The 17,417-nt window shown below is 50.5% G+C and overlaps 22 non-coding genes across 22 annotated transcripts; all 22 read right to left on the minus strand.

The window, feature by feature from the left end:
• Window positions 1–359: 359 nt before the first annotated feature.
• Window positions 360–432, minus strand: Trnaa-agc (transfer RNA alanine (anticodon AGC)). Its single transcript has one exon. It is a non-coding gene; the product is annotated as a tRNA-Ala (tRNA).
• A 423-nt stretch (window positions 433–855) lies between these two features.
• Window positions 856–928, minus strand: Trnaa-ugc (transfer RNA alanine (anticodon UGC)). The gene has a single exon. It is a non-coding gene; the product is annotated as a tRNA-Ala (tRNA).
• A 1,058-nt stretch (window positions 929–1,986) lies between these two features.
• On the minus strand, window positions 1,987–2,059 carry Trnaa-agc (transfer RNA alanine (anticodon AGC)). Its single transcript has one exon. It is a non-coding gene; the product is annotated as a tRNA-Ala (tRNA).
• Window positions 2,060–2,482: 423 nt separating this feature from the next.
• On the minus strand, window positions 2,483–2,555 carry Trnaa-ugc (transfer RNA alanine (anticodon UGC)). Its single transcript has one exon. It is a non-coding gene; the product is annotated as a tRNA-Ala (tRNA).
• A 1,058-nt stretch (window positions 2,556–3,613) lies between these two features.
• Window positions 3,614–3,686, minus strand: Trnaa-agc (transfer RNA alanine (anticodon AGC)). The gene has a single exon. It is a non-coding gene; the product is annotated as a tRNA-Ala (tRNA).
• A 423-nt stretch (window positions 3,687–4,109) lies between these two features.
• Window positions 4,110–4,182, minus strand: Trnaa-ugc (transfer RNA alanine (anticodon UGC)). The gene has a single exon. It is a non-coding gene; the product is annotated as a tRNA-Ala (tRNA).
• A 1,058-nt stretch (window positions 4,183–5,240) lies between these two features.
• Window positions 5,241–5,313, minus strand: Trnaa-agc (transfer RNA alanine (anticodon AGC)). Its single transcript has one exon. It is a non-coding gene; the product is annotated as a tRNA-Ala (tRNA).
• Window positions 5,314–5,736: 423 nt separating this feature from the next.
• Trnaa-ugc (transfer RNA alanine (anticodon UGC)) lies at window positions 5,737–5,809 on the minus strand. The gene has a single exon. It is a non-coding gene; the product is annotated as a tRNA-Ala (tRNA).
• Window positions 5,810–6,867: 1,058 nt separating this feature from the next.
• Trnaa-agc (transfer RNA alanine (anticodon AGC)) lies at window positions 6,868–6,940 on the minus strand. Its single transcript has one exon. It is a non-coding gene; the product is annotated as a tRNA-Ala (tRNA).
• Window positions 6,941–7,363: 423 nt separating this feature from the next.
• On the minus strand, window positions 7,364–7,436 carry Trnaa-ugc (transfer RNA alanine (anticodon UGC)). Its single transcript has one exon. It is a non-coding gene; the product is annotated as a tRNA-Ala (tRNA).
• Window positions 7,437–8,483: 1,047 nt separating this feature from the next.
• Trnaa-agc (transfer RNA alanine (anticodon AGC)) lies at window positions 8,484–8,556 on the minus strand. The gene has a single exon. It is a non-coding gene; the product is annotated as a tRNA-Ala (tRNA).
• A 423-nt stretch (window positions 8,557–8,979) lies between these two features.
• Trnaa-ugc (transfer RNA alanine (anticodon UGC)) lies at window positions 8,980–9,052 on the minus strand. The gene has a single exon. It is a non-coding gene; the product is annotated as a tRNA-Ala (tRNA).
• A 1,047-nt stretch (window positions 9,053–10,099) lies between these two features.
• Trnaa-agc (transfer RNA alanine (anticodon AGC)) lies at window positions 10,100–10,172 on the minus strand. Its single transcript has one exon. It is a non-coding gene; the product is annotated as a tRNA-Ala (tRNA).
• A 423-nt stretch (window positions 10,173–10,595) lies between these two features.
• Window positions 10,596–10,668, minus strand: Trnaa-ugc (transfer RNA alanine (anticodon UGC)). Its single transcript has one exon. It is a non-coding gene; the product is annotated as a tRNA-Ala (tRNA).
• A 1,058-nt stretch (window positions 10,669–11,726) lies between these two features.
• Window positions 11,727–11,799, minus strand: Trnaa-agc (transfer RNA alanine (anticodon AGC)). Its single transcript has one exon. It is a non-coding gene; the product is annotated as a tRNA-Ala (tRNA).
• Window positions 11,800–12,222: 423 nt separating this feature from the next.
• Window positions 12,223–12,295, minus strand: Trnaa-ugc (transfer RNA alanine (anticodon UGC)). Its single transcript has one exon. It is a non-coding gene; the product is annotated as a tRNA-Ala (tRNA).
• A 1,058-nt stretch (window positions 12,296–13,353) lies between these two features.
• On the minus strand, window positions 13,354–13,426 carry Trnaa-agc (transfer RNA alanine (anticodon AGC)). The gene has a single exon. It is a non-coding gene; the product is annotated as a tRNA-Ala (tRNA).
• A 423-nt stretch (window positions 13,427–13,849) lies between these two features.
• On the minus strand, window positions 13,850–13,922 carry Trnaa-ugc (transfer RNA alanine (anticodon UGC)). The gene has a single exon. It is a non-coding gene; the product is annotated as a tRNA-Ala (tRNA).
• A 1,047-nt stretch (window positions 13,923–14,969) lies between these two features.
• Window positions 14,970–15,042, minus strand: Trnaa-agc (transfer RNA alanine (anticodon AGC)). The gene has a single exon. It is a non-coding gene; the product is annotated as a tRNA-Ala (tRNA).
• Window positions 15,043–15,465: 423 nt separating this feature from the next.
• On the minus strand, window positions 15,466–15,538 carry Trnaa-ugc (transfer RNA alanine (anticodon UGC)). The gene has a single exon. It is a non-coding gene; the product is annotated as a tRNA-Ala (tRNA).
• A 1,058-nt stretch (window positions 15,539–16,596) lies between these two features.
• Trnaa-agc (transfer RNA alanine (anticodon AGC)) lies at window positions 16,597–16,669 on the minus strand. Its single transcript has one exon. It is a non-coding gene; the product is annotated as a tRNA-Ala (tRNA).
• Window positions 16,670–17,092: 423 nt separating this feature from the next.
• On the minus strand, window positions 17,093–17,165 carry Trnaa-ugc (transfer RNA alanine (anticodon UGC)). The gene has a single exon. It is a non-coding gene; the product is annotated as a tRNA-Ala (tRNA).
• Window positions 17,166–17,417: the final 252 nt, after the last annotated feature.

Genomic DNA, 17,417 nt, shown 5'->3' on the forward strand with positions numbered 1-17,417 from the left:
AGTATCGCAAAACATACAACTCACTCCATGAATTGATTGCTACGGCATCTGTCATCAGCAGTCACAACTAGCAACACCAGTAGCAGCCGACTGCACGTAAAGAATGGGAATGTGCAGTGGGATTTTTGTGAACTCGGCGCAAGGCAGATCTTTCCGACATAGGTTTGAGAATCTTAAGGGCAGACTTGTACTGTTTCTAAATTCAGTGTAGCGGTGGGAGGAGGGTGCTTCCTGCGCGTAACATCACGCTTGCCAGTTGTGGCTGCTAATCGTTCGCTCGTATCTGCCTTGACACATTCGCTGGCTGTGAATTATCCCACTTGCGTGGCAGTGTGCGCATGTAGGTGTGTTAAAAATTCTGGAGGCGCTGGGTATCGATCCCAGTACCTCTCGCATGCTAAGCGAGCGCTCTACCATCTGAGCTACGCCCCCTGATGACAAATAGTGCTACATACAACCATATCAATATCACAGACCCCTTGCACTCCCATTATTCCGCAGACAAACACTATTCTCAATGTGTCCGTGAGGGTGTCTTTCAGGTTTCCTGCATTCTGTATCGAATCGTAGTTGGCCAAAATTAAAGTGGCGCGCACAACGTCGAAAATAGCGTTCGGCCACCGCTCTGAGTAAGACGAACGTGTTGTCCACTCTCTAGACTTCTTTGAGGTTAGGCCGTTATACCTAAGACAGATTTGCACTCGATGACACCTCGACAACAGCCGGTCCTCACATTTACGTCTTGCTCTCCTTACGTCAGTATACATCACATGAGCTGTGACGCTGGCTTTGCAACATCTTGCGTGTCTTTAGGCTCGCCGCGACCAACACTTACCATGCACTGTCCACAAAACATGGAGGCGCCGGGGCTTGAACCCGGGACCTTTCACATGCAAAGCGAACGCTCTACCAACTGAGCTACGCCCCCAAGGGCAACAAAGCTGCGCTGTTTTCCATTCTTTGCTACTCTGATGTGCACGGACCTGATGGTTGGTTGGTTTGTAGGGGTGAAGGGACCAGTGTACAAAGGCGCGGTCAAGTTCATATACACAAGAGTTCCAAGTAGTTTCGATGCTCTGGTATTACGACTACAAATTACGTCTGTATTTAACGTCTTAAATTGAAAGGACAGTCGACTGATGACCACAGCAGTTGAGTCCCATAGTGCTCAGAGCCATTTTTTGAAAGGACAGTCACAAACCTTGTCGACAATCACACCGCGCCTGAGGTAACAAGCACATCTGAAGCCCAATTGTGCACTCGACTGTTCATGCCAACTCACTGCCTCGCACTTTACTACTGTGTACCACTCTTGTCGTCCAACTGCAAAACACTGGGCCACAACACGTTTCCGCGTCTCCATTGCACTGCGCAAACTACGAAACGCTCCCCAAACATGGCACTCACCCATGCAGACGACTTTTCCGACTTTCCACGACGCTGACGCAACGCTCACGCTAGTGAAAGCCTTATTTAGAGCTTGACGTCGCGCCCAAGCGAGTGAGCACATTTCGCCTACGGCTTAGGCCGCCCACCTAGTGTGGCTGCTCGGTGTCTGCAGGCAGCGAGGGGCTGCAAGCTTCCCGTGTTCGCGCCTGTGTCACCTCTGCTTGCTTGTCAGAGACAGAGTATCGCAAAACATACAACTCACTCCATGAATTGATTGCTACGGCATCTGTCATCAGCAGTCACAACTAGCAACACCAGTAGCAGCCGACTGCACGTAAAGAATGGGAATGTGCAGTGGGATTTTTGTGAACTCGGCGCAAGGCAGATCTTTCCGACATAGGTTTGAGAATCTTAAGGGCAGACTTGTACTGTTTCTAAATTCAGTGTAGCGGTGGGAGGAGGGTGCTTCCTGCGCGTAACATCACGCTTGCCAGTTGTGGCTGCTAATCGTTCGCTCGTATCTGCCTTGACACATTCGCTGGCTGTGAATTATCCCACTTGCGTGGCAGTGTGCGCATGTAGGTGTGTTAAAAATTCTGGAGGCGCTGGGTATCGATCCCAGTACCTCTCGCATGCTAAGCGAGCGCTCTACCATCTGAGCTACGCCCCCTGATGACAAATAGTGCTACATACAACCATATCAATATCACAGACCCCTTGCACTCCCATTATTCCGCAGACAAACACTATTCTCAATGTGTCCGTGAGGGTGTCTTTCAGGTTTCCTGCATTCTGTATCGAATCGTAGTTGGCCAAAATTAAAGTGGCGCGCACAACGTCGAAAATAGCGTTCGGCCACCGCTCTGAGTAAGACGAACGTGTTGTCCACTCTCTAGACTTCTTTGAGGTTAGGCCGTTATACCTAAGACAGATTTGCACTCGATGACACCTCGACAACAGCCGGTCCTCACATTTACGTCTTGCTCTCCTTACGTCAGTATACATCACATGAGCTGTGACGCTGGCTTTGCAACATCTTGCGTGTCTTTAGGCTCGCCGCGACCAACACTTACCATGCACTGTCCACAAAACATGGAGGCGCCGGGGCTTGAACCCGGGACCTTTCACATGCAAAGCGAACGCTCTACCAACTGAGCTACGCCCCCAAGGGCAACAAAGCTGCGCTGTTTTCCATTCTTTGCTACTCTGATGTGCACGGACCTGATGGTTGGTTGGTTTGTAGGGGTGAAGGGACCAGTGTACAAAGGCGCGGTCAAGTTCATATACACAAGAGTTCCAAGTAGTTTCGATGCTCTGGTATTACGACTACAAATTACGTCTGTATTTAACGTCTTAAATTGAAAGGACAGTCGACTGATGACCACAGCAGTTGAGTCCCATAGTGCTCAGAGCCATTTTTTGAAAGGACAGTCACAAACCTTGTCGACAATCACACCGCGCCTGAGGTAACAAGCACATCTGAAGCCCAATTGTGCACTCGACTGTTCATGCCAACTCACTGCCTCGCACTTTACTACTGTGTACCACTCTTGTCGTCCAACTGCAAAACACTGGGCCACAACACGTTTCCGCGTCTCCATTGCACTGCGCAAACTACGAAACGCTCCCCAAACATGGCACTCACCCATGCAGACGACTTTTCCGACCTTCCACGACGCTCACGCAACGCTCACGCTAGTGAAAGCCTTATTTAGAGCTTGACGTCGCGCCCAAGCGAGTGAGCACATTTCGCCTACGGCTTAGGCCGCCCACCTAGTGTGGCTGCTCGGTGTCTGCAGGCAGCGAGGGGCTGCAAGCTTCCCGTGTTCGCGCCTGTGTCACCTCTGCTTGCTTGTCAGAGACAGAGTATCGCAAAACATACAACTCACTCCATGAATTGATTGCTACGGCATCTGTCATCAGCAGTCACAACTAGCAACACCAGTAGCAGCCGACTGCACGTAAAGAATGGGAATGTGCAGTGGGATTTTTGTGAACTCGGCGCAAGGCAGATCTTTCCGACATAGGTTTGAGAATCTTAAGGGCAGACTTGTACTGTTTCTAAATTCAGTGTAGCGGTGGGAGGAGGGTGCTTCCTGCGCGTAACATCACGCTTGCCAGTTGTGGCTGCTAATCGTTCGCTCGTATCTGCCTTGACACATTCGCTGGCTGTGAATTATCCCACTTGCGTGGCAGTGTGCGCATGTAGGTGTGTTAAAAATTCTGGAGGCGCTGGGTATCGATCCCAGTACCTCTCGCATGCTAAGCGAGCGCTCTACCATCTGAGCTACGCCCCCTGATGACAAATAGTGCTACATACAACCATATCAATATCACAGACCCCTTGCACTCCCATTATTCCGCAGACAAACACTATTCTCAATGTGTCCGTGAGGGTGTCTTTCAGGTTTCCTGCATTCTGTATCGAATCGTAGTTGGCCAAAATTAAAGTGGCGCGCACAACGTCGAAAATAGCGTTCGGCCACCGCTCTGAGTAAGACGAACGTGTTGTCCACTCTCTAGACTTCTTTGAGGTTAGGCCGTTATACCTAAGACAGATTTGCACTCGATGACACCTCGACAACAGCCGGTCCTCACATTTACGTCTTGCTCTCCTTACGTCAGTATACATCACATGAGCTGTGACGCTGGCTTTGCAACATCTTGCGTGTCTTTAGGCTCGCCGCGACCAACACTTACCATGCACTGTCCACAAAACATGGAGGCGCCGGGGCTTGAACCCGGGACCTTTCACATGCAAAGCGAACGCTCTACCAACTGAGCTACGCCCCCAAGGGCAACAAAGCTGCGCTGTTTTCCATTCTTTGCTACTCTGATGTGCACGGACCTGATGGTTGGTTGGTTTGTAGGGGTGAAGGGACCAGTGTACAAAGGCGCGGTCAAGTTCATATACACAAGAGTTCCAAGTAGTTTCGATGCTCTGGTATTACGACTACAAATTACGTCTGTATTTAACGTCTTAAATTGAAAGGACAGTCGACTGATGACCACAGCAGTTGAGTCCCATAGTGCTCAGAGCCATTTTTTGAAAGGACAGTCACAAACCTTGTCGACAATCACACCGCGCCTGAGGTAACAAGCACATCTGAAGCCCAATTGTGCACTCGACTGTTCATGCCAACTCACTGCCTCGCACTTTACTACTGTGTACCACTCTTGTCGTCCAACTGCAAAACACTGGGCCACAACACGTTTCCGCGTCTCCATTGCACTGCGCAAACTACGAAACGCTCCCCAAACATGGCACTCACCCATGCAGACGACTTTTCCGACTTTCCACGACGCTCACGCAACGCTCACGCTAGTGAAAGCCTTATTTAGAGCTTGACGTCGCGCCCAAGCGAGTGAGCACATTTCGCCTACGGCTTAGGCCGCCCACCTAGTGTGGCTGCTCGGTGTCTGCAGGCAGCGAGGGGCTGCAAGCTTCCCGTGTTCGCGCCTGTGTCACCTCTGCTTGCTTGTCAGAGACAGAGTATCGCAAAACATACAACTCACTCCATGAATTGATTGCTACGGCATCTGTCATCAGCAGTCACAACTAGCAACACCAGTAGCAGCCGACTGCACGTAAAGAATGGGAATGTGCAGTGGGATTTTTGTGAACTCGGCGCAAGGCAGATCTTTCCGACATAGGTTTGAGAATCTTAAGGGCAGACTTGTACTGTTTCTAAATTCAGTGTAGCGGTGGGAGGAGGGTGCTTCCTGCGCGTAACATCACGCTTGCCAGTTGTGGCTGCTAATCGTTCGCTCGTATCTGCCTTGACACATTCGCTGGCTGTGAATTATCCCACTTGCGTGGCAGTGTGCGCATGTAGGTGTGTTAAAAATTCTGGAGGCGCTGGGTATCGATCCCAGTACCTCTCGCATGCTAAGCGAGCGCTCTACCATCTGAGCTACGCCCCCTGATGACAAATAGTGCTACATACAACCATATCAATATCACAGACCCCTTGCACTCCCATTATTCCGCAGACAAACACTATTCTCAATGTGTCCGTGAGGGTGTCTTTCAGGTTTCCTGCATTCTGTATCGAATCGTAGTTGGCCAAAATTAAAGTGGCGCGCACAACGTCGAAAATAGCGTTCGGCCACCGCTCTGAGTAAGACGAACGTGTTGTCCACTCTCTAGACTTCTTTGAGGTTAGGCCGTTATACCTAAGACAGATTTGCACTCGATGACACCTCGACAACAGCCGGTCCTCACATTTACGTCTTGCTCTCCTTACGTCAGTATACATCACATGAGCTGTGACGCTGGCTTTGCAACATCTTGCGTGTCTTTAGGCTCGCCGCGACCAACACTTACCATGCACTGTCCACAAAACATGGAGGCGCCGGGGCTTGAACCCGGGACCTTTCACATGCAAAGCGAACGCTCTACCAACTGAGCTACGCCCCCAAGGGCAACAAAGCTGCGCTGTTTTCCATTCTTTGCTACTCTGATGTGCACGGACCTGATGGTTGGTTGGTTTGTAGGGGTGAAGGGACCAGTGTACAAAGGCGCGGTCAAGTTCATATACACAAGAGTTCCAAGTAGTTTCGATGCTCTGGTATTACGACTACAAATTACGTCTGTATTTAACGTCTTAAATTGAAAGGACAGTCGACTGATGACCACAGCAGTTGAGTCCCATAGTGCTCAGAGCCATTTTTTGAAAGGACAGTCACAAACCTTGTCGACAATCACACCGCGCCTGAGGTAACAAGCACATCTGAAGCCCAATTGTGCACTCGACTGTTCATGCCAACTCACTGCCTCGCACTTTACTACTGTGTACCACTCTTGTCGTCCAACTGCAAAACACTGGGCCACAACACGTTTCCGCGTCTCCATTGCACTGCGCAAACTACGAAACGCTCCCCAAACATGGCACTCACCCATGCAGACGACTTTTCCGACTTTCCACGACGCTCACGCAACGCTCACGCTAGTGAAAGCCTTATTTAGAGCTTGACGTCGCGCCCAAGCGAGTGAGCACATTTCGCCTACGGCTTAGGCCGCCCACCTAGTGTGGCTGCTCGGTGTCTGCAGGCAGCGAGGGGCTGCAAGCTTCCCGTGTTCGCGCCTGTGTCACCTCTGCTTGCTTGTCAGAGACAGAGTATCGCAAAACATACAACTCACTCCATGAATTGATTGCTACGGCATCTGTCATCAGCAGTCACAACTAGCAACACCAGTAGCAGCCGACTGCACGTAAAGAATGGGAATGTGCAGTGGGATTTTTGTGAACTCGGCGCAAGGCAGATCTTTCCGACATAGGTTTGAGAATCTTAAGGGCAGACTTGTACTGTTTCTAAATTCAGTGTAGCGGTGGGAGGAGGGTGCTTCCTGCGCGTAACATCACGCTTGCCAGTTGTGGCTGCTAATCGTTCGCTCGTATCTGCCTTGACACATTCGCTGGCTGTGAATTATCCCACTTGCGTGGCAGTGTGCGCATGTAGGTGTGTTAAAAATTCTGGAGGCGCTGGGTATCGATCCCAGTACCTCTCGCATGCTAAGCGAGCGCTCTACCATCTGAGCTACGCCCCCTGATGACAAATAGTGCTACATACAACCATATCAATATCACAGACCCCTTGCACTCCCATTATTCCGCAGACAAACACTATTCTCAATGTGTCCGTGAGGGTGTCTTTCAGGTTTCCTGCATTCTGTATCGAATCGTAGTTGGCCAAAATTAAAGTGGCGCGCACAACGTCGAAAATAGCGTTCGGCCACCGCTCTGAGTAAGACGAACGTGTTGTCCACTCTCTAGACTTCTTTGAGGTTAGGCCGTTATACCTAAGACAGATTTGCACTCGATGACACCTCGACAACAGCCGGTCCTCACATTTACGTCGTGCTCTCCTTACGTCAGTATACATCACATGAGCTGTGACGCTGGCTTTGCAACATCTTGCGTGTCTTTAGGCTCGCCGCGACCAACACTTACCATGCACTGTCCACAAAACATGGAGGCACCGGGGCTTGAACCCGGGACCTTTCACATGCAAAGCGAACGCTCTACCAACTGAGCTACGCCCCCAAGGGCAACAAAGCTGCGCTGTTTTCCATTCTTTGCTACTCTGATGTGCACGGACCTGATGGTTGGTTGGTTTGTAGGGGTGAAGGGACCAGTGTACAAAGGCGCGGTCAAGTTCATATACACAAGAGTTCCAAGTAGTTTCGATGCTCTGGTATTACGACTACAAATTACGTCTGTATTTAACGTCTTAAATTGAAAGGACAGTCGACTGATGACCACAGCAGTTGAGTCCCATAGTGCTCAGAGCCATTTTTTGAAAGGACAGTCACAAACCTTGTCGACAATCACACCGCGCCTGAGGTAACAAGCACATCTGAAGCCCAATTGTGCACTCGACTGTTCATGCCAACTCACTGCCTCGCACTTTACTACTGTGTACCACTCTTGTCGTCCAACTGCAAAACACTGGGCCACAACACGTTTCCGCGTCTCCATTGCACTGCGCAAACTACGAAACGCTCCCCAAACATGGCACTCACCCATGCAGACGACTTTTCCGACTTTCCACGACGCTCACGCTAGTGAAAGCCTTATTTAGAGCTTGACGTCGCGCCCAAGCGAGTGAGCACATTTCGCCTACGGCTTAGGCCGCCCACCTAGTGTGGCTGCTCGGTGTCTGCAGGCAGCGAGGGGCTGCAAGCTTCCCGTGTTCGCGCCTGTGTCACCTCTGCTTGCTTGTCAGAGACAGAGTATCGCAAAACATACAACTCACTCCATGAATTGATTGCTACGGCATCTGTCATCAGCAGTCACAACTAGCAACACCAGTAGCAGCCGACTGCACGTAAAGAATGGGAATGTGCAGTGGGATTTTTGTGAACTCGGCGCAAGGCAGATCTTTCCGACATAGGTTTGAGAATCTTAAGGGCAGACTTGTACTGTTTCTAAATTCAGTGTAGCGGTGGGAGGAGGGTGCTTCCTGCGCGTAACATCACGCTTGCCAGTTGTGGCTGCTAATCGTTCGCTCGTATCTGCCTTGACACATTCGCTGGCTGTGAATTATCCCACTTGCGTGGCAGTGTGCGCATGTAGGTGTGTTAAAAATTCTGGAGGCGCTGGGTATCGATCCCAGTACCTCTCGCATGCTAAGCGAGCGCTCTACCATCTGAGCTACGCCCCCTGATGACAAATAGTGCTACATACAACCATATCAATATCACAGACCCCTTGCACTCCCATTATTCCGCAGACAAACACTATTCTCAATGTGTCCGTGAGGGTGTCTTTCAGGTTTCCTGCATTCTGTATCGAATCGTAGTTGGCCAAAATTAAAGTGGCGCGCACAACGTCGAAAATAGCGTTCGGCCACCGCTCTGAGTAAGACGAACGTGTTGTCCACTCTCTAGACTTCTTTGAGGTTAGGCCGTTATACCTAAGACAGATTTGCACTCGATGACACCTCGACAACAGCCGGTCCTCACATTTACGTCGTGCTCTCCTTACGTCAGTATACATCACATGAGCTGTGACGCTGGCTTTGCAACATCTTGCGTGTCTTTAGGCTCGCCGCGACCAACACTTACCATGCACTGTCCACAAAACATGGAGGCACCGGGGCTTGAACCCGGGACCTTTCACATGCAAAGCGAACGCTCTACCAACTGAGCTACGCCCCCAAGGGCAACAAAGCTGCGCTGTTTTCCATTCTTTGCTACTCTGATGTGCACGGACCTGATGGTTGGTTGGTTTGTAGGGGTGAAGGGACCAGTGTACAAAGGCGCGGTCAAGTTCATATACACAAGAGTTCCAAGTAGTTTCGATGCTCTGGTATTACGACTACAAATTACGTCTGTATTTAACGTCTTAAATTGAAAGGACAGTCGACTGATGACCACAGCAGTTGAGTCCCATAGTGCTCAGAGCCATTTTTTGAAAGGACAGTCACAAACCTTGTCGACAATCACACCGCGCCTGAGGTAACAAGCACATCTGAAGCCCAATTGTGCACTCGACTGTTCATGCCAACTCACTGCCTCGCACTTTACTACTGTGTACCACTCTTGTCGTCCAACTGCAAAACACTGGGCCACAACACGTTTCCGCGTCTCCATTGCACTGCGCAAACTACGAAACGCTCCCCAAACATGGCACTCACCCATGCAGACGACTTTTCCGACTTTCCACGACGCTCACGCTAGTGAAAGCCTTATTTAGAGCTTGACGTCGCGCCCAAGCGAGTGAGCACATTTCGCCTACGGCTTAGGCCGCCCACCTAGTGTGGCTGCTCGGTGTCTGCAGGCAGCGAGGGGCTGCAAGCTTCCCGTGTTCGCGCCTGTGTCACCTCTGCTTGCTTGTCAGAGACAGAGTATCGCAAAACATACAACTCACTCCATGAATTGATTGCTACGGCATCTGTCATCAGCAGTCACAACTAGCAACACCAGTAGCAGCCGACTGCACGTAAAGAATGGGAATGTGCAGTGGGATTTTTGTGAACTCGGCGCAAGGCAGATCTTTCCGACATAGGTTTGAGAATCTTAAGGGCAGACTTGTACTGTTTCTAAATTCAGTGTAGCGGTGGGAGGAGGGTGCTTCCTGCGCGTAACATCACGCTTGCCAGTTGTGGCTGCTAATCGTTCGCTCGTATCTGCCTTGACACATTCGCTGGCTGTGAATTATCCCACTTGCGTGGCAGTGTGCGCATGTAGGTGTGTTAAAAATTCTGGAGGCGCTGGGTATCGATCCCAGTACCTCTCGCATGCTAAGCGAGCGCTCTACCATCTGAGCTACGCCCCCTGATGACAAATAGTGCTACATACAATCATATCAATATCACAGACCCCTTGCACTCCCATTATTCCGCAGACAAACACTATTCTCAATGTGTCCGTGAGGGTGTCTTTCAGGTTTCCTGCATTCTGTATCGAATCGTAGTTGGCCAAAATTAAAGTGGCGCGCACAACGTCGAAAATAGCGTTCGGCCACCGCTCTGAGTAAGACGAACGTGTTGTCCACTCTCTAGACTTCTTTGAGGTTAGGCCGTTATACCTAAGACAGATTTGCACTCGATGACACCTCGACAACAGCCGGTCCTCACATTTACGTCTTGCTCTCCTTACGTCAGTATACATCACATGAGCTGTGACGCTGGCTTTGCAACATCTTGCGTGTCTTTAGGCTCGCCGCGACCAACACTTACCATGCACTGTCCACAAAACATGGAGGCGCCGGGGCTTGAACCCGGGACCTTTCACATGCAAAGCGAACGCTCTACCAACTGAGCTACGCCCCCAAGGGCAACAAAGCTGCGCTGTTTTCCATTCTTTGCTACTCTGATGTGCACGGACCTGATGGTTGGTTGGTTTGTAGGGGTGAAGGGACCAGTGTACAAAGGCGCGGTCAAGTTCATATACACAAGAGTTCCAAGTAGTTTCGATGCTCTGGTATTACGACTACAAATTACGTCTGTATTTAACGTCTTAAATTGAAAGGACAGTCGACTGATGACCACAGCAGTTGAGTCCCATAGTGCTCAGAGCCATTTTTTGAAAGGACAGTCACAAACCTTGTCGACAATCACACCGCGCCTGAGGTAACAAGCACATCTGAAGCCCAATTGTGCACTCGACTGTTCATGCCAACTCACTGCCTCGCACTTTACTACTGTGTACCACTCTTGTCGTCCAACTGCAAAACACTGGGCCACAACACGTTTCCGCGTCTCCATTGCACTGCGCAAACTACGAAACGCTCCCCAAACATGGCACTCACCCATGCAGACGACTTTTCCGACCTTCCACGACGCTCACGCAACGCTCACGCTAGTGAAAGCCTTATTTAGAGCTTGACGTCGCGCCCAAGCGAGTGAGCACATTTCGCCTACGGCTTAGGCCGCCCACCTAGTGTGGCTGCTCGGTGTCTGCAGGCAGCGAGGGGCTGCAAGCTTCCCGTGTTCGCGCCTGTGTCACCTCTGCTTGCTTGTCAGAGACAGAGTATCGCAAAACATACAACTCACTCCATGAATTGATTGCTACGGCATCTGTCATCAGCAGTCACAACTAGCAACACCAGTAGCAGCCGACTGCACGTAAAGAATGGGAATGTGCAGTGGGATTTTTGTGAACTCGGCGCAAGGCAGATCTTTCCGACATAGGTTTGAGAATCTTAAGGGCAGACTTGTACTGTTTCTAAATTCAGTGTAGCGGTGGGAGGAGGGTGCTTCCTGCGCGTAACATCACGCTTGCCAGTTGTGGCTGCTAATCGTTCGCTCGTATCTGCCTTGACACATTCGCTGGCTGTGAATTATCCCACTTGCGTGGCAGTGTGCGCATGTAGGTGTGTTAAAAATTCTGGAGGCGCTGGGTATCGATCCCAGTACCTCTCGCATGCTAAGCGAGCGCTCTACCATCTGAGCTACGCCCCCTGATGACAAATAGTGCTACATACAATCATATCAATATCACAGACCCCTTGCACTCCCATTATTCCGCAGACAAACACTATTCTCAATGTGTCCGTGAGGGTGTCTTTCAGGTTTCCTGCATTCTGTATCGAATCGTAGTTGGCCAAAATTAAAGTGGCGCGCACAACGTCGAAAATAGCGTTCGGCCACCGCTCTGAGTAAGACGAACGTGTTGTCCACTCTCTAGACTTCTTTGAGGTTAGGCCGTTATACCTAAGACAGATTTGCACTCGATGACACCTCGACAACAGCCGGTCCTCACATTTACGTCTTGCTCTCCTTACGTCAGTATACATCACATGAGCTGTGACGCTGGCTTTGCAACATCTTGCGTGTCTTTAGGCTCGCCGCGACCAACACTTACCATGCACTGTCCACAAAACATGGAGGCGCCGGGGCTTGAACCCGGGACCTTTCACATGCAAAGCGAACGCTCTACCAACTGAGCTACGCCCCCAAGGGCAACAAAGCTGCGCTGTTTTCCATTCTTTGCTACTCTGATGTGCACGGACCTGATGGTTGGTTGGTTTGTAGGGGTGAAGGGACCAGTGTACAAAGGCGCGGTCAAGTTCATATACACAAGAGTTCCAAGTAGTTTCGATGCTCTGGTATTACGACTACAAATTACGTCTGTATTTAACGTCTTAAATTGAAAGGACAGTCGACTGATGACCACAGCAGTTGAGTCCCATAGTGCTCAGAGCCATTTTTTGAAAGGACAGTCACAAACCTTGTCGACAATCACACCGCGCCTGAGGTAACAAGCACATCTGAAGCCCAATTGTGCACTCGACTGTTCATGCCAACTCACTGCCTCGCACTTTACTACTGTGTACCACTCTTGTCGTCCAACTGCAAAACACTGGGCCACAACACGTTTCCGCGTCTCCATTGCACTGCGCAAACTACGAAACGCTCCCCAAACATGGCACTCACCCATGCAGACGACTTTTCCGACCTTCCACGACGCTCACGCAACGCTCACGCTAGTGAAAGCCTTATTTAGAGCTTGACGTCGCGCCCAAGCGAGTGAGCACATTTCGCCTACGGCTTAGGCCGCCCACCTAGTGTGGCTGCTCGGTGTCTGCAGGCAGCGAGGGGCTGCAAGCTTCCCGTGTTCGCGCCTGTGTCACCTCTGCTTGCTTGTCAGAGACAGAGTATCGCAAAACATACAACTCACTCCATGAATTGATTGCTACGGCATCTGTCATCAGCAGTCACAACTAGCAACACCAGTAGCAGCCGACTGCACGTAAAGAATGGGAATGTGCAGTGGGATTTTTGTGAACTCGGCGCAAGGCAGATCTTTCCGACATAGGTTTGAGAATCTTAAGGGCAGACTTGTACTGTTTCTAAATTCAGTGTAGCGGTGGGAGGAGGGTGCTTCCTGCGCGTAACATCACGCTTGCCAGTTGTGGCTGCTAATCGTTCGCTCGTATCTGCCTTGACACATTCGCTGGCTGTGAATTATCCCACTTGCGTGGCAGTGTGCGCATGTAGGTGTGTTAAAAATTCTGGAGGCGCTGGGTATCGATCCCAGTACCTCTCGCATGCTAAGCGAGCGCTCTACCATCTGAGCTACGCCCCCTGATGACAAATAGTGCTACATACAACCATATCAATATCACAGACCCCTTGCACTCCCATTATTCCGCAGACAAACACTATTCTCAATGTGTCCGTGAGGGTGTCTTTCAGGTTTCCTGCATTCTGTATCGAATCGTAGTTGGCCAAAATTAAAGTGGCGCGCACAACGTCGAAAATAGCGTTCGGCCACCGCTCTGAGTAAGACGAACGTGTTGTCCACTCTCTAGACTTCTTTGAGGTTAGGCCGTTATACCTAAGACAGATTTGCACTCGATGACACCTCGACAACAGCCGGTCCTCACATTTACGTCTTGCTCTCCTTACGTCAGTATACATCACATGAGCTGTGACGCTGGCTTTGCAACATCTTGCGTGTCTTTAGGCTCGCCGCGACCAACACTTACCATGCACTGTCCACAAAACATGGAGGCGCCGGGGCTTGAACCCGGGACCTTTCACATGCAAAGCGAACGCTCTACCAACTGAGCTACGCCCCCAAGGGCAACAAAGCTGCGCTGTTTTCCATTCTTTGCTACTCTGATGTGCACGGACCTGATGGTTGGTTGGTTTGTAGGGGTGAAGGGACCAGTGTACAAAGGCGCGGTCAAGTTCATATACACAAGAGTTCCAAGTAGTTTCGATGCTCTGGTATTACGACTACAAATTACGTCTGTATTTAACGTCTTAAATTGAAAGGACAGTCGACTGATGACCACAGCAGTTGAGTCCCATAGTGCTCAGAGCCATTTTTTGAAAGGACAGTCACAAACCTTGTCGACAATCACACCGCGCCTGAGGTAACAAGCACATCTGAAGCCCAATTGTGCACTCGACTGTTCATGCCAACTCACTGCCTCGCACTTTACTACTGTGTACCACTCTTGTCGTCCAACTGCAAAACACTGGGCCACAACACGTTTCCGCGTCTCCATTGCACTGCGCAAACTACGAAACGCTCCCCAAACATGGCACTCACCCATGCAGACGACTTTTCCGACTTTCCACGACGCTCACGCTAGTGAAAGCCTTATTTAGAGCTTGACGTCGCGCCCAAGCGAGTGAGCACATTTCGCCTACGGCTTAGGCCGCCCACCTAGTGTGGCTGCTCGGTGTCTGCAGGCAGCGAGGGGCTGCAAGCTTCCCGTGTTCGCGCCTGTGTCACCTCTGCTTGCTTGTCAGAGACAGAGTATCGCAAAACATACAACTCACTCCATGAATTGATTGCTACGGCATCTGTCATCAGCAGTCACAACTAGCAACACCAGTAGCAGCCGACTGCACGTAAAGAATGGGAATGTGCAGTGGGATTTTTGTGAACTCGGCGCAAGGCAGATCTTTCCGACATAGGTTTGAGAATCTTAAGGGCAGACTTGTACTGTTTCTAAATTCAGTGTAGCGGTGGGAGGAGGGTGCTTCCTGCGCGTAACATCACGCTTGCCAGTTGTGGCTGCTAATCGTTCGCTCGTATCTGCCTTGACACATTCGCTGGCTGTGAATTATCCCACTTGCGTGGCAGTGTGCGCATGTAGGTGTGTTAAAAATTCTGGAGGCGCTGGGTATCGATCCCAGTACCTCTCGCATGCTAAGCGAGCGCTCTACCATCTGAGCTACGCCCCCTGATGACAAATAGTGCTACATACAACCATATCAATATCACAGACCCCTTGCACTCCCATTATTCCGCAGACAAACACTATTCTCAATGTGTCCGTGAGGGTGTCTTTCAGGTTTCCTGCATTCTGTATCGAATCGTAGTTGGCCAAAATTAAAGTGGCGCGCACAACGTCGAAAATAGCGTTCGGCCACCGCTCTGAGTAAGACGAACGTGTTGTCCACTCTCTAGACTTCTTTGAGGTTAGGCCGTTATACCTAAGACAGATTTGCACTCGATGACACCTCGACAACAGCCGGTCCTCACATTTACGTCTTGCTCTCCTTACGTCAGTATACATCACATGAGCTGTGACGCTGGCTTTGCAACATCTTGCGTGTCTTTAGGCTCGCCGCGACCAACACTTACCATGCACTGTCCACAAAACATGGAGGCGCCGGGGCTTGAACCCGGGACCTTTCACATGCAAAGCGAACGCTCTACCAACTGAGCTACGCCCCCAAGGGCAACAAAGCTGCGCTGTTTTCCATTCTTTGCTACTCTGATGTGCACGGACCTGATGGTTGGTTGGTTTGTAGGGGTGAAGGGACCAGTGTACAAAGGCGCGGTCAAGTTCATATACACAAGAGTTCCAAGTAGTTTCGATGCTCTGGTATTACGACTACAAATTACGTCTGTATTTAACGTCTTAAATTGAAAGGACAGTCGACTGATGACCACAGCAGTTGAGTCCCATAGTGCTCAGAGCCATTTTTTGAAAGGACAGTCACAAACCTTGTCGACAATCACACCGCGCCTGAGGTAACAAGCACATCTGAAGCCCAATTGTGCACTCGACTGTTCATGCCAACTCACTGCCTCGCACTTTACTACTGTGTACCACTCTTGTCGTCCAACTGCAAAACACTGGGCCACAACACGTTTCCGCGTCTCCATTGCACTGCGCAAACTACGAAACGCTCCCCAAACATGGCACTCACCCATGCAGACGACTTTTCCGACCTTCCACGACGCTCACGCAACGCTCACGCTAGTGAAAGCCTTATTTAGAGCTTGACGTCGCGCCCAAGCGAGTGAGCACATTTCGCCTACGGCTTAGGCCGCCCACCTAGTGTGGCTGCTCGGTGTCTGCAGGCAGCGAGGGGCTGCAAGCTTCCCGTGTTCGCGCCTGTGTCACCTCTGCTTGCTTGTCAGAGACAGAGTATCGCAAAACATACAACTCACTCCATGAATTGATTGCTACGGCATCTGTCATCAGCAGTCACAACTAGCAACACCAGTAGCAGCCGACTGCACGTAAAGAATGGGAATGTGCTGTGGGATTTTTGTGAACTCGGCGCAAGGCAGATCTTTCCGACATAGGTTTGAGAATCTTAAGGGCAGACTTGTACTGTTTCTAAATTCAGTGTAGCGGTGGGAGGAGGGTGCTTCCTGCGCGTAACATCACGCTTGCCAGTTGTGGCTGCTAATCGTTCGCTCGTATCTGCCTTGACACATTCGCTGGCTGTGAATTATCCCACTTGCGTGGCAGTGTGCGCATGTAGGTGTGTTAAAAATTCTGGAGGCGCTGGGTATCGATCCCAGTACCTCTCGCATGCTAAGCGAGCGCTCTACCATCTGAGCTACGCCCCCTGATGACAAATAGTGCTACATACAATCATATCAATATCACAGACCCCTTGCACTCCCATTATTCCGCAGACAAACACTATTCTCAATGTGTCCGTGAGGGTGTCTTTCAGGTTTCCTGCATTCTGTATCGAATCGTAGTTGGCCAAAATTAAAGTGGCGCGCACAACGTCGAAAATAGCGTTCGGCCACCGCTCTGAGTAAGACGAACGTGTTGTCCACTCTCTAGACTTCTTTGAGGTTAGGCCGTTATACCTAAGACAGATTTGCACTCGATGACACCTCGACAACAGCCGGTCCTCACATTTACGTCTTGCTCTCCTTACGTCAGTATACATCACATGAGCTGTGACGCTGGCTTTGCAACATCTTGCGTGTCTTTAGGCTCGCCGCGACCAACACTTACCATGCACTGTCCACAAAACATGGAGGCGCCGGGGCTTGAACCCGGGACCTTTCACATGCAAAGCGAACGCTCTACCAACTGAGCTACGCCCCCAAGGGCAACAAAGCTGCGCTGTTTTCCATTCTTTGCTACTCTGATGTGCACGGACCTGATGGTTGGTTGGTTTGTAGGGGTGAAGGGACCAGTGTACAAAGGCGCGGTCAAGTTCATATACACAAGAGTTCCAAGTAGTTTCGATGCTCTGGTATTACGACTACAAATTACGTCTGTATTTAACGTCTTAAATTGAAAGGACAGTCGACTGATGACCACAGCAGTTGAGTCCCATAGTGCTCAGAGCCATTT

Source organism: Schistocerca nitens, unplaced genomic scaffold (assembly GCF_023898315.1).
Source record: "Schistocerca nitens isolate TAMUIC-IGC-003100 unplaced genomic scaffold, iqSchNite1.1 HiC_scaffold_372, whole genome shotgun sequence".
NCBI lineage: Eukaryota > Metazoa > Arthropoda > Insecta > Orthoptera > Acrididae > Schistocerca > Schistocerca nitens.